This window comes from Tympanuchus pallidicinctus, unplaced genomic scaffold, assembly GCF_026119805.1.
Source record: "Tympanuchus pallidicinctus isolate F22 unplaced genomic scaffold, pur_lepc_1.0 scaffold1, whole genome shotgun sequence".
NCBI lineage: Eukaryota > Metazoa > Chordata > Aves > Galliformes > Phasianidae > Tympanuchus > Tympanuchus pallidicinctus.
In genome coordinates, this window is record NW_026294618.1 from 32,272,118 (window position 1) to 32,284,248 (window position 12,131).

Below are 12,131 nucleotides of genomic sequence, written 5' to 3' on the forward strand. Positions count from 1 at the left end.
ATTGTAATGGCTGGAGCTAGCAGTATCTTGAGGAGGAGGAAGGCAAGTGCCCCTCATTAGAGATGCCAGTCAAACAATCAAAACAGAAAAAGATAGGATACAGACTGAGGCACTAAGAGAATACAGCATATGAAAATAGCCTGCAGAAGTGATAGGCCAAGCTCACAACCATCTGATACTGACAGTTTATGAAAATATACCTGTCTGAAGTACATTTATCTTTCTCCCTTTATTTTTCTGCTCCTCCATTTTAGTCATCTACTTAAGCTTCCTTCAGAGCTTATACCTAGACTTTTGTAGCAAGAGTTTTATGATTACCAATCTCTTGATTACCCTACCACCTAACAAATGGGAACCCTTAAGAGCACTGCTATGTTCACCCCTCTACCAACACCTTTTCCCCACTTGCTTACAGAGAAGTCAAGCTCTTTACCCAGTTTTGCGGTCAAAAACAAAAACAAAAAAACAGTGCTAATTTTAACTCTTCAGGAGAAGAGGGGAAACAAGGTCAGAGAACAACAGTGTCTACTTAGTGGCTGAAATGTTTTGTCTTACCATTATGTATACCTGGTTGTATATTACCAAATAGCTTTTGCCTGTATCAATGCAGCACTGGATACTGCCTTAGCCATGGCCGGCATTTTAAAGTGGAATTGCCAAATATCAGGAGTTCATACAAACACTTTTTTTTTTCTCCTTATTTTTATTCACAAAAACACCTAAGCTGACAGCCCACTGACGTTTCACACTGGTTGTCATGGTTAGGTTTTACAGGAGATCCAGGAAGAGGGGCTTAGTGTCCGTGACTGTCAAACAGCTAAAAACAATAGGGTGCATGAACCTCAACATAGTCATCATAACCAAGCACAACAAGTTTATGGAAAGAGGCTGCAGTCAGAAATGTCATCTTTCACACTTTCTGTAAATAACTGCAGAATCATAGAGGAGAGCTTCTTTTTATCATTTTTTCCTGCTTGTAACTATAATGAATGAAGAGGGGCTACATTAGAAATACCTGTTCTTTTTTTTTCCCTGTTATCTGACATTTTATTAGTCTCATAATCCAAATTTATTATATTTTTCAGAGAGAAAAAAAAGCAAGGGTCATCTTGGAAAAACATAGAAAAAAGCATTTAAAAAAAAAAAGGAGGTAGCAAAGTTTCAGAAGTTGAATGCAAAAAGACTGAAAATATCACGAAAAATAAATTCAAATTTGAAGTAGAAACGTAATCATACCACTTAAAATACACATCTCATCATTTGGTTGAAACATTGCAAATATAAGCTGTAGTAAGAGTAACAGTTAGGCTGTTCTTTCACAAGAGTTCTGCAGTATGCCCTAACATAAAAACTGAGACATTCCGCAAAGCTTAACCACTTGATTTCCTAAGTAACTGCCTTTTCTTTTAAAGACTTCAATTTGTTGGACCAGAAGGAAGTGGTAAGCCATAGGGCGATTGAAACCCACGAGCTGTCACCACAGTGGGAGCTGATGTCTGGTCAATAAAAAAAACATAGAAAGTAAAACAGAAAATGGGATAAACTGGGCAGATTGAGCACAGTCTTGCTCTTATTTGCTTGTGAATCATGTAAACAGGTGATTTCGTTGCATGTGAAAAGAAGAAAAGCGATGCTTAGGTGTAGCTTTTCACATATCCAAAGGACTGTGCAGGCTGTGCACATGTAATTGCCTCTTCATGTTCTTGGGAAATAACGTGATTACATCTCAACTGCTCAGATGGGGCAGTTATTTCTGGTGACCATGGATTGCAGGCACTTAGAGGGTAAAAAAGGCATCTGAAATGATACCCATGCCATGCTCACTGGGGAAAGCTGGTGCCTTCTCTTCCTACAGAAGTGCTTACTGCCACTTCTTATCCAAGGAGTTACCACAGAGCACACAAGAAAATTCTTCTGCATGCCTGCAGTGTACCAATATCCACTATAAATTTATTCTGTGAAAACAGCAATAAGCCCTCTGGAGTGGATGGCAAAGTCTACTTTTCTCTTTGTCTGATACAGTAAGAAAAAAATTGGTTTGTAAGGAGGAGACTTGACAGGTTAGATATATTAGGTCATAAAGCTAATTCCTTTGCCCAGTAGCTCTAGAAATGACTGCACTTTTATGAACGCCTATAACTATGAAAAAACAGTGAAAGATAATAAATGCAGTGTTGTCCTGGTCAGTGACAGAAACTTATAACAGGCATTTCCAGGGCATTTACAAGCACAGCTAGCACTTCTGCAGCACTGATGGAAAGTGATGGAAATTTGGCAAATGCTTTGTATGACATGGAAAAGCTGTGCAGTTTTTCCTGTGCTAAATAGTTGTCTTGAAATTAAGTAAACTTTCTTCAGTTAATAAATATGGATGAGGACAGCAATTTTTTCATTTCTAGTGTGTCCAGGACTGTAGAACTGCCTCTGAACTGAATAGCCATTTTTTCAAAGGTAGCCAGCACTTTTCTGCTTAAAAAATAAAAAATAAAAAAAAAAATACCCATTTCTTTGAACTTCTGCCTTTGCTCTTCACAATCTCTCTGTCTATGAAGCAAGATTAAACTGCATAGCAGGGAGAAGCCAAACTGAAAAGCTTGACAATAACACCACTTTGTTATCAGGGGAGGTATAAATTTTACTTGTTTGTTGACAGCAAAAGACTCTCAAACGAGCGCTGGGCATTTATATCAGTACATCTCTTTCTGTCATAACCAAGAATCATGTTTCTCCCCTTGGCCAGGTCTGACCTGAGAACATTCTCAGGCCTCACCATCTGTTTCATCAGCCTTGTAGCACTGAATAAAACCCAGATGCCTGAAGAAGTTACTGTTCCAGCCACTTTTTGCCCAGGCGCAAGTATCTACCTCAGAAAGCAGCTCCTGCACTAGTGCTAAATTGGCATATTAAGACAAACCAAAATCATCAGATTGAAAATTGTCACAGCAAAGGATTTTCCCATTTCCAGTGACATTTCTGGTATGGAAATACACTGCTTAATGTGCAATACAGTAATGCATGCCAGCAGCTTCTTTATAATTAACAGGCTTCTCTCATTTACACATGCTATAGCTCAGTCAGTGTTTCATGTCCATCCCATAAAAATTTTATATTCTGCACAATGACTGTTTAAAATTAAAGAGTAGGGTAAAGGGGAAAATGGAGAGGGAAAAGGGAAAAGGGAAAGAAGAAAAGAAAAATAATTCATTTTGGCTCTACAGCCTGGTAACAGCAACCCCATAGACACTGCATCTTCAAACATACGCTACATCCTAAAGCAAACAACATTTATACAGCCCCTGTATTATTTCATGCACTCTAAAGTGTTAAGAAACATAACTATGTCTTCAAATCAGAGGAGTCCCACAAAATTTTACAGCCAATTTCTACTTAACGTTCATCTGAACCAGTGCCTTTGATCCAAGGACTAGGGTTTGATCCATGGCTCTGATTTATTCATCAACACAGGCACTGTATAATGTCTACCTTAATTTTATGGATGCCATGAAGTCCCATTTGGAAGCTGCCCTCTATAAAATCTCCAGTCCTTCAGCTTGTTAAACATGAAGACACTCACGTACACATAATGCTAAGATATCATTTTCCAGCACAGAAGATCATCTACTCCAGCACATGGCATTGGCACTGAGCCTATGTTTATTCCCTCTTGTTTTGAGGCCACCTGGCACTAGTGAGGTCTATTATCATCCAAAAAAGGGTGCCCACATCCAAATGACATGTTGGGCATGGTGCCTGGCCCATCCTAATTCTCAAAGCACGTTCAAGAATTGTTTGGAAGAGGCCTGGGCAGACTGCCCAGGCAAAAACCATTCCAGGGACAGCTCTAGCAATTTAACAGTGTAGGCAATGAAGCTAGTGCTTGGGCCTGTCTTCTGGCACTGGTTAATTTCTAGTACAAGCAGAGCCTGCAATTGGAAGAAAGGCTGTTCCTTTCATGAAGCGTATTTATCTGTCAAAGTGACATAAAGTATTTCATGTATTTCTTCACACTAAGAATGTCTTCAGAGAAGTAAAAGCTTCTGGAAGTCAAATCACAAACAATTTACTATATTCCAGGAACAGTGTGCACAGGACATTTGAAAGTATGCTAAAGGAAAGATCTATCATATTGTTCACAAATAGTCGAAATGCATTCTTACATGTGTGTAAAATCTCTCACTGTATATTAAATACACTGAGATCTGTGCAGCAGGCAGAGCTCTAGAGGGTCTCAGACAAGCCCAGGTATAAGGGGTGTGCAGAGGATCAGGCATGCACCAAAAACATCACGGAAAACACTAAGCTGAGTAATCCAAAACCAAATAACTTTCAGGATTCTGGGCCATCCCATCCATGGTGGTGAGCACAGTTTTCACTCCTTGGTTTTCTCTTATTTTTGATGAAACCATTTACAAAGGGAAAAATAAAAATAAAAATAAAAAATAAAAAATCAACCAACAAACTAAATGTGGAAATTTTAAGGCTCCTGTTGCAAACTGCGCACTCTGTGGTCATTTTAAGCAAAGTAAGGAGAGTAAAAACAAATCATTTTCTCCCATTTATCCAAGCTTAAATGTTAAGAAATTAGAATAAAAGTTTCTATAAACAAAAATTGTTTTTTCGGATTCCTGCAAGCATCACAACACAAGATGCATTTTAAACTCTCTTTCAATTCTCTTAAAAAAAAAAAAAAAAAAAAAAAAAAAAAAAAACACAACTCTGCAAAGAAACTGTTAGGTGCATTTCTTTTTTAATATCCACAAGCCTTCTGTAAAGTAATTTTCAGTGTAGTTGGCTCTTACAGATTCACTTATCAACACACACATATGTGCCCACAGAACAGTCCTACATGGCAACAGTAAATAGAAGCTTGAGAGTAGAAGGGACATGCTGGTCCTGACACTGGCCTCCACTATCCACAGCTGTTGCCAATCAGGCCATATGGTTCTGACTGTTTATCAAGCTCCATCTTTCTAACTAAATTATTTATTAAGCAAATTTATCTCTCTGACAATCAGAGACTTTCTTCTAACTTTCCAGCTGAAGCTATTCATGGTGAAGGCACAACACTGTTCCTCATATCATCACTATGGTTGCTGAAATCCCCCTGCTGCTTCCCTTTCTACTATTTACAGAGCCATGGCCACTCTCAGCCTTGGAACAAACCAAATTCCTTTACAGTATGTTGACAACATGACAAAGTTATTTGCACTATTAATGACAAATCTTGAATGATAGGCACATACCTTTTGATGTAAAGTTATCTTATAAAGTTATCAATATATCAGATTAGCTTGCCATGGTCTTCCTTTGGTAAATAGATTGCATTTATTGTTTGTCTTTTATTGTGATATCTTCAATGACTTTTCTTTCACTATTTATTCTAATATTTTTTTTTATTCTGAAAACCACTCATGCTAACAAATACGAAATTGCGATGTTTCCTTTTATAGATACAGATATTACAGCAAAGGTTAATAAAACCTCATGAGTTCACAAAGATAATCAGAGAATCAGAGAATTGTAGAGTCAGAAGGAATCTTTAAATGTCCTCTGGTCCAACACCCCTGCAATGAGCAGGGACACCTGCAGGTAGCTCAGGTTGCTGAGAACCCTGTCCAGCCTGACCTTGAATGTCTCCAATGACAGGGCATCCACCACCTCTCTGGGCAACTTGTTCCAGTGCCTAACCATCCTCACTGTTTTCCTTATATCCAACTTTAATCTACCCTCACTTAGCTGGAAACCATTTCCCCTTGTCCAATCCGAGTCTGTCCCCTTCTTTCTTATCTTTTTCAAAAATGAAAATTATGAAAGTCCTTCATCATCTCTTTCCTTGTCTTATTTCGGGTATTTTTTTTAATGCATATTATATTATGTTAATACATTAATATTTATATATATTACATATATTAATGTATAATATAATATCTACATATTATAATATATACTATTATATGCATAAAATGAAAGTCAGCAAAGAAGCTAGTCCAATATTGAAGAAAAATACAGAAAAATTGGGTTTTTTTATACTTCAGTTTTGCACTAAGTTAAATTATAGAATAAAGAGTTTTTAATTATAAGAACATTCCACGTCAGTGAAATTTCTGTAAGAAAAAACATACAAAATCCAATATATTCTTTTTAAATGATAAGCTTATTAACACAGAAGAATTTCAATGAGTATTATGTTACAACCCTATATTTGTACGCAAGTAGGCAGCAGTAAATACCACTGAATGAAAATGTTCAGGTGTCACAGAATACTACAGCAGTACAGGCATTTGTCAACAGCTTAAATAAATTGACTTTCTAAGGTTTCATTCATCTTCAAGTCTTAATGGGCATGTGTTCCTCTGCCCCTAACGCAGAAGTGGTCTTAGCAGATCATAAAAGAAAGGGCATTTTTTCCTGTAATTGAAAACCATGTAAGTAGATCCATGGATTTCATTTAAAGGACCTAACAAAATGAATATTCAGTAGAGAAAGCTTCAGCTGAAAACTATCTACTTGACAATGCTGTAAACAATAAAAAGGATAATAGAAAGAAAAAATCAGACAGGAAGTTAAACTCTAAACAATTTAGCAGCCATGCATCCGCCCAGACTGGCTTGGAAATTTGCAAAGTAGCACAGCAAGTATGCCTGGTATGGGTCAGCCCACTGTTACGTTGCATATCACATGTGTGTATCGCGTGAAACGCATCACGGGTCAGTCGTCTGAGTCCATGACTGCAAATGCTGCTTTCTAGTAAAACCGCAGGCAGAAATGCTGTTATAATTATGCCAGCTTTAAGAGAATTTTTTTTTTTTTTTTTGTTCTTTTAGATTTGCTGTCCTTGAAGAACTGTGCAGCTAGTATGACAACTTCTGCGTTTGGGCTGTTCCAGCGTTCTTTCCGAATTTGCATAAATACAAGCCATGGTTGCCTGGCGTTCGAGTTCACTTTTTCTCATAAGCAGCCCCCATCAATCCCACCAAAAGAAGGCCCTTTCTTACTTCCGCCACATCTCTGCAAATGATTCCTCCTCTTGATACATGAACTCTTCTGATTTTCACAGAATTCTCATTAACATGTACGTCTTCATACAATTTGCCTTTCTGCAAGCATCTACTTTTTGAGACTGCCAGAAACAGTCCTCAAACTTTCCTTTCTTCGAATCTCTCCTCTTAGTGTATCTAGTCTCTTATATTTTTATAATAAATGTCTACAAACTAATAATTATAAAAAAAAAGACAAAACTACCACAAGCTGCACATAACCCTAGGTTTTTGCGCTGATTGACAGTGTAACAACATTATCTGTCTTTACCATCTTTTTGGCAATTTCTTGCTTACAGTTAGTTCCCTTTAGTTCTCTGCCCTCTACCTCTTTAGTGAGAGCTCAGATTTAAGCACAAATATGTTCAGCAGCCTGTGAAACTTGAACAGTAAACTCTTCCGGCTATGAACTATTTGCTTCTCTCACATTTGTCTATATTTGTTTTTGTAGAGTGGTAGGCAAGTCTAAGTTTGAAATACTAAGTACAAGGGCCAATGCCATTAACTCCTTGGACTCCAAAGTTATGTGCAAGTTTAATGTTCAAGCTTCATATTTTCTACACTGTGTGTTTCCCACTGTGCAAGGAGAATGGTGGAGCCAGGGACTAGACTCATACCTCTCAATATAGGCATAATAAGATTTTAAATGTCTGAGGGAATATGGCATATTGTAGGCATAAATTCTTACTGTTTAAGCTACTTGAGAGATGCCAAACAAGAGCAATGTTTTGAACTGTTTTCAGATTCATTGCTGTGGATACCCAGCGTCCAAGCTCACATTCTCCACACGCCCAGAACTTTCACTTGTGTTGCTGCATGGACAGGAGGACAGTCTGAAGAGAAAACTGCTATAAGAAAGCTAACTTAGGAGCTGTATTTGTCCCTAGCAAAATCACGGATGTTTTCTTGAACGTTCATAGTAATTCCTTAACAGTTCACCACACATAAAAAATATTTGTGCTACCAATACTACAATAATGCTTGGCAATTTAAAAGTAAAAATATGTCACAACAGCATAAAATCTACAGTTGCATATGTTATATGCATTATTAATCCCTCATCCTGTGAGTTAATGTGAGGCACAGTACTCATTAGGAAGAACCCTCAGTAGGAGCCTCTGAAGTCTGCAGCATGCCAGGATTTCCCAGCCAAACCTGGCTTTGTAGAAGCACTGGCATCTCTTGATCTCATCAGCTGTGGTCTGAGACACCCTTCTCTGCAGAACCTTCCATCGCTCCAGTATTTCTCTTCTCCTCGGATCTACTTTGCACAAAGCTTCACCCACTCATCACTGATAAAACTCTGTATCAAATACTCCTTTCTTTCCCTGTTCCTCTCTCCTAAGTCCCTTATTCATTTGCACATCATCCCTTTCTCCTTTCATTGTTACTCTTTTTCACTTATAAATAGATGACTTTCTATATCTAATCTTTGGTTTGCACAGTTTTCTCCACCCTATGGCTCAAGGGAGAACATTTTGGTCTTTCTGGTTTTGCAGTTCTCCCAAGAATGTAATTTCCTTGGGGAAAGGAAAAAGAAACAGGAAAAAAAAAAAAAAAAAAAAAAAAAAACTTCCCCTTTCATATCAAAATCCATTCGCCCACTTCTAAGTTTAGTTTCTCTTAGCAAAAGCTACCCTGTAATTAAAACATTGGCAGATGAGAATATTACAGAGTTTTCCAGGTCAAGTGAACATTATTGTTTAACGTGATAATCTTGTGTCTGACAGTCTAGTAAACTGACTGGTTGAAAAACACATAGTACCTTCCAGACTAAAGCTCACAGAGAGTACTTTACACCCTTCCACAGGTAGCATTTGCAACTCAGCCAGAACAACTGATAGATTACAATAGACCCACGTTGATGAGGACCAATGCTGATTTCTACCAGCAGATTATTTAACTTTCACAGCACAGAGCTACCCTCCAATAGTGGTTCTGTACACTTTATTGGAAACTCTTCATTCACACTTACACCGAATGTCAAGCAACAGCATCTTTGCAGAACCAAGACATCAGAACTTCCTAACTACACTTACTACATAAACCTCTCAGTTTTCCTAATCTGGGAAAAAAGGTTCATAGTGTTATATAGTATGTTCAATATAACCAGTTCCAGCATCCACAGACATAATTATGCATGCATTTTTGCTTGTAGTTCCACTTGTGTGAGACATCTTATGACCCATCTTATCCCAGCCCTTACTCACTTCCATTTCAAGAGCATGGCCTTCCAGCCCTAACTCCAGCCTTAAATACAGCACCAGCAAAACTGAGGGAGCCATGAACAGCACTAGGACTTGGGGAAAAATATCACCTTTTAGACAGGCTTTATGCCATCTCAGATGCAAAAAGAAACTATACCCGGATGTAGAAAAATCCAAATTTTTTGCACGATACATCTCTGACAGAACTAAAGAGGGTTTTTGCTTTTTTTTTTTGCTTTTTTTTCCACATACAGCATGCAAGGGAATAAGCTATGTTTAGTTTTCAGCTACCTATTCTAGAGATTTTATGATTCTAAGATTCTATTTTAGCCTGACAATTGAAATCAAACAGCTGATCTTTCTGCCAAATAGAGTGAAGTTAGTTCATGGATATGAACTAACTTCACAGCACAGAGCCCAGGCAGCTATTAACAGGTTTATCTGCACATGCAAACTGCTTATTTTTCATCTTCCTTACAATGCAGGACCTTGTCTGTTTTAGCTGGGTGCCTCATCTCCCACCTTTAAGTTTTCTCTTTCTTCAGCATGAGTTTGACTCTCTCATCCTTGGGCTGAACATTGAGTCTTAGGAGAGGTGGTGGGAGAAGTAGTTCATATATCTTCATATACAGCTTCTGGAGATAGGTGTGCAGGGGTGTGCATTCCTCTAGCATAAGGAGGACAATTGCAAAACACTGGCTGTTTTTTGTTTGGATTTGTGCCAATCAGTTTTGTGCTTTGCTTTCTGTGTAGGTAAAACATTTTTAGCTAATCAGGGTAATAACTTACAGTCACCCAGTATTGCATGAGTCTGTCTGATGCACAGAGCAGAACTTCAGTGGGAGCTCCCAAAAAGTAAGCTAGCTCTTTACCCTAAGAGTACTTTTCCCTTGCTCCTTCTCAGGAAGGAAGCATGCTCTCACATTCACTCCTTCTGTATCTATGCATAGCCTGCCTTGAGAGCCATCAGAACCTTCTACAAACTCTTGTCACAGGGATAAAGGAGTGGTATCTTAGATTCAAGAAGCAATAACACAGTGCTCGGATTTTGAAATCCAGCATCTTCTGCATATTCTCTTCTCTTGAAAATAAGTTAATTATCAGATTCCAAAAAAAATTTTATGCATAAATAGCATATCAGAAGAGGACATTAATGCTCAGCCAACATGCACAGGAAACATGCACAGTGAATCCTCCAACTAGTGTGCTTCCACTTCACATAAACCTGCTGCTGCTTGCCAGTACAGGATTATTTTCAGTGAAGGTATCCAAGGTCAGTTTGCACAGAAAAGATGTATTACACATGCTTGCACAATTACTCCTTGAACCACAACTAATTCTAAAGAAAGTTAAGCTAAATATTGGGTAATACCTCCAGGTCCTCTTCCTCTGCGTGCCATGAATAGCTGCAGCCAGTGAGAAGGGACTGGCTCAACAAAACTTTTTACCTGTTTTCCAGGGAGCTGCTTGCACACTGTGAAATCACATCAGTCTACAACCCAGCCTAAAATGAGGGCAGCTCCTGGGCAGCTGCCTGTGAAGATTACAGAGGAGCCAATCAGTTTGCTGGGTATTCAAGGAAAATTTCAGGTGAAGCCAATAAGAATAGGAGAAAGTGCCTGGAGATGTAGGGAGGTCAGGCTGTATTGTTATGGGTGCATTCAGTGACTCAAACTATACACTGTAATGCAGTTTTATCACCAAACAGAAGAAATAAACCTCTGTGGGTTTTTTTATATTAATATAAGTTGTAGTCTCTTTTAGCACAGCACAGAATAGTATTCTGTGAGTCCAGGTTTACTTGCCTGGACTCTTCCCTTGCCTTCATCTTCCCTATATTTTCTCCATATTACCCTTCTGGTATTGACTCCAGTCTCTCCCCCCACACAAGTACTATACAGCTCAGTTATTCACAAAATAGCATGACAGCTGTTTTTCCTCACACATGGTGTTAATGGTAAGTCCTTAAGGCGGGAGGAAGGGGGAGCAGTGCATTATGCAAGCTAAGGACAGCAGCTTTGAATCAGAAAATCAATTCCATGCATGGTAGGACAACATGAGAGAGATTTTTGTGTAGCATCTTGGTCTGTCACACACTTATTAGCTCAGGAAAACTAGATCAAAGGCAAACAGCAAAAGCAAAGCAAAGAAGAAACTTCTGGAAACTGCAAAAACTAATTCTGGAGAGGCTCTAGAAACAGTTAGCATAGTCTTGCCTGCAAGCTTGAAGATCCTTACTCCTTCTAAAGAGACAAATAATATATATAAAATTAAAAAAAGAACAGGAAGACTGTAGTGTCATATGAGGTAAGTATGAGCTGGAGTATTCTTGATTAAAAGGTAAGCACTGTTAAAGGCTTGTGGTCTGCGTGAATGTGCCACAGTTTTCTTGAACTGTAGAGTTTGTAATTATGAGTTTAAACTCTTGAGCAAAGAATTCAGATTTACCAGAATGCTAAAAAGCACTGTAGAAACCATAGATTTTCACTGGCTGTACACTGGATTCTGAAATGTAGTCAATTCAAGGCCAGGCTGGATGAGGCCCTAGGCAGCCTAGGGCAGTGCATTTGAACTAGGTGGTCTTTGAGGTCCCTTCCAACCCAAGCCATTCTATGACTACAGGTGAGTGGATTCCAGGCATTCCTTTTCCTAGCTCTGAAGTGCAGAAAGAAGGCTGTTGGGGAGTGAATCAGTGCTTGATGTGACAGTGCTCAAAGACAAAATATGAGCTATTCTGCAAAACTCTGTCTATGTGGACAACTGAACTATGCAAAATTAACACACTGCACTCAAATAAGAATTAAAATTACTGTCAACTGTATATGTTTCACTGTAAAGTATTTCAGATTTTTTTTTTTTTTTTTTTTTTAAGGCTGCCTAAAGCTAG

At 38.4% G+C, this 12,131-nt stretch overlaps 1 long non-coding RNA gene across 2 annotated transcripts in view; it reads right to left on the minus strand.

Annotated features, from left to right (window-relative positions):
* The window catches only part of LOC128090062 (uncharacterized), a 40,563-nt gene extending 29,786 nt beyond the window's left edge, over window positions 1-10,777 (minus strand). For both annotated transcript variants that reach the window (XR_008210790.1, XR_008210806.1), the window contains exon 1: window positions 10,693-10,777. This is a non-coding gene — a long non-coding RNA (uncharacterized LOC128090062). The remainder of the gene's footprint in view (window positions 1-10,692) is intronic.
* Between the last annotated feature and the right edge of the window lie 1,354 nt (window positions 10,778-12,131).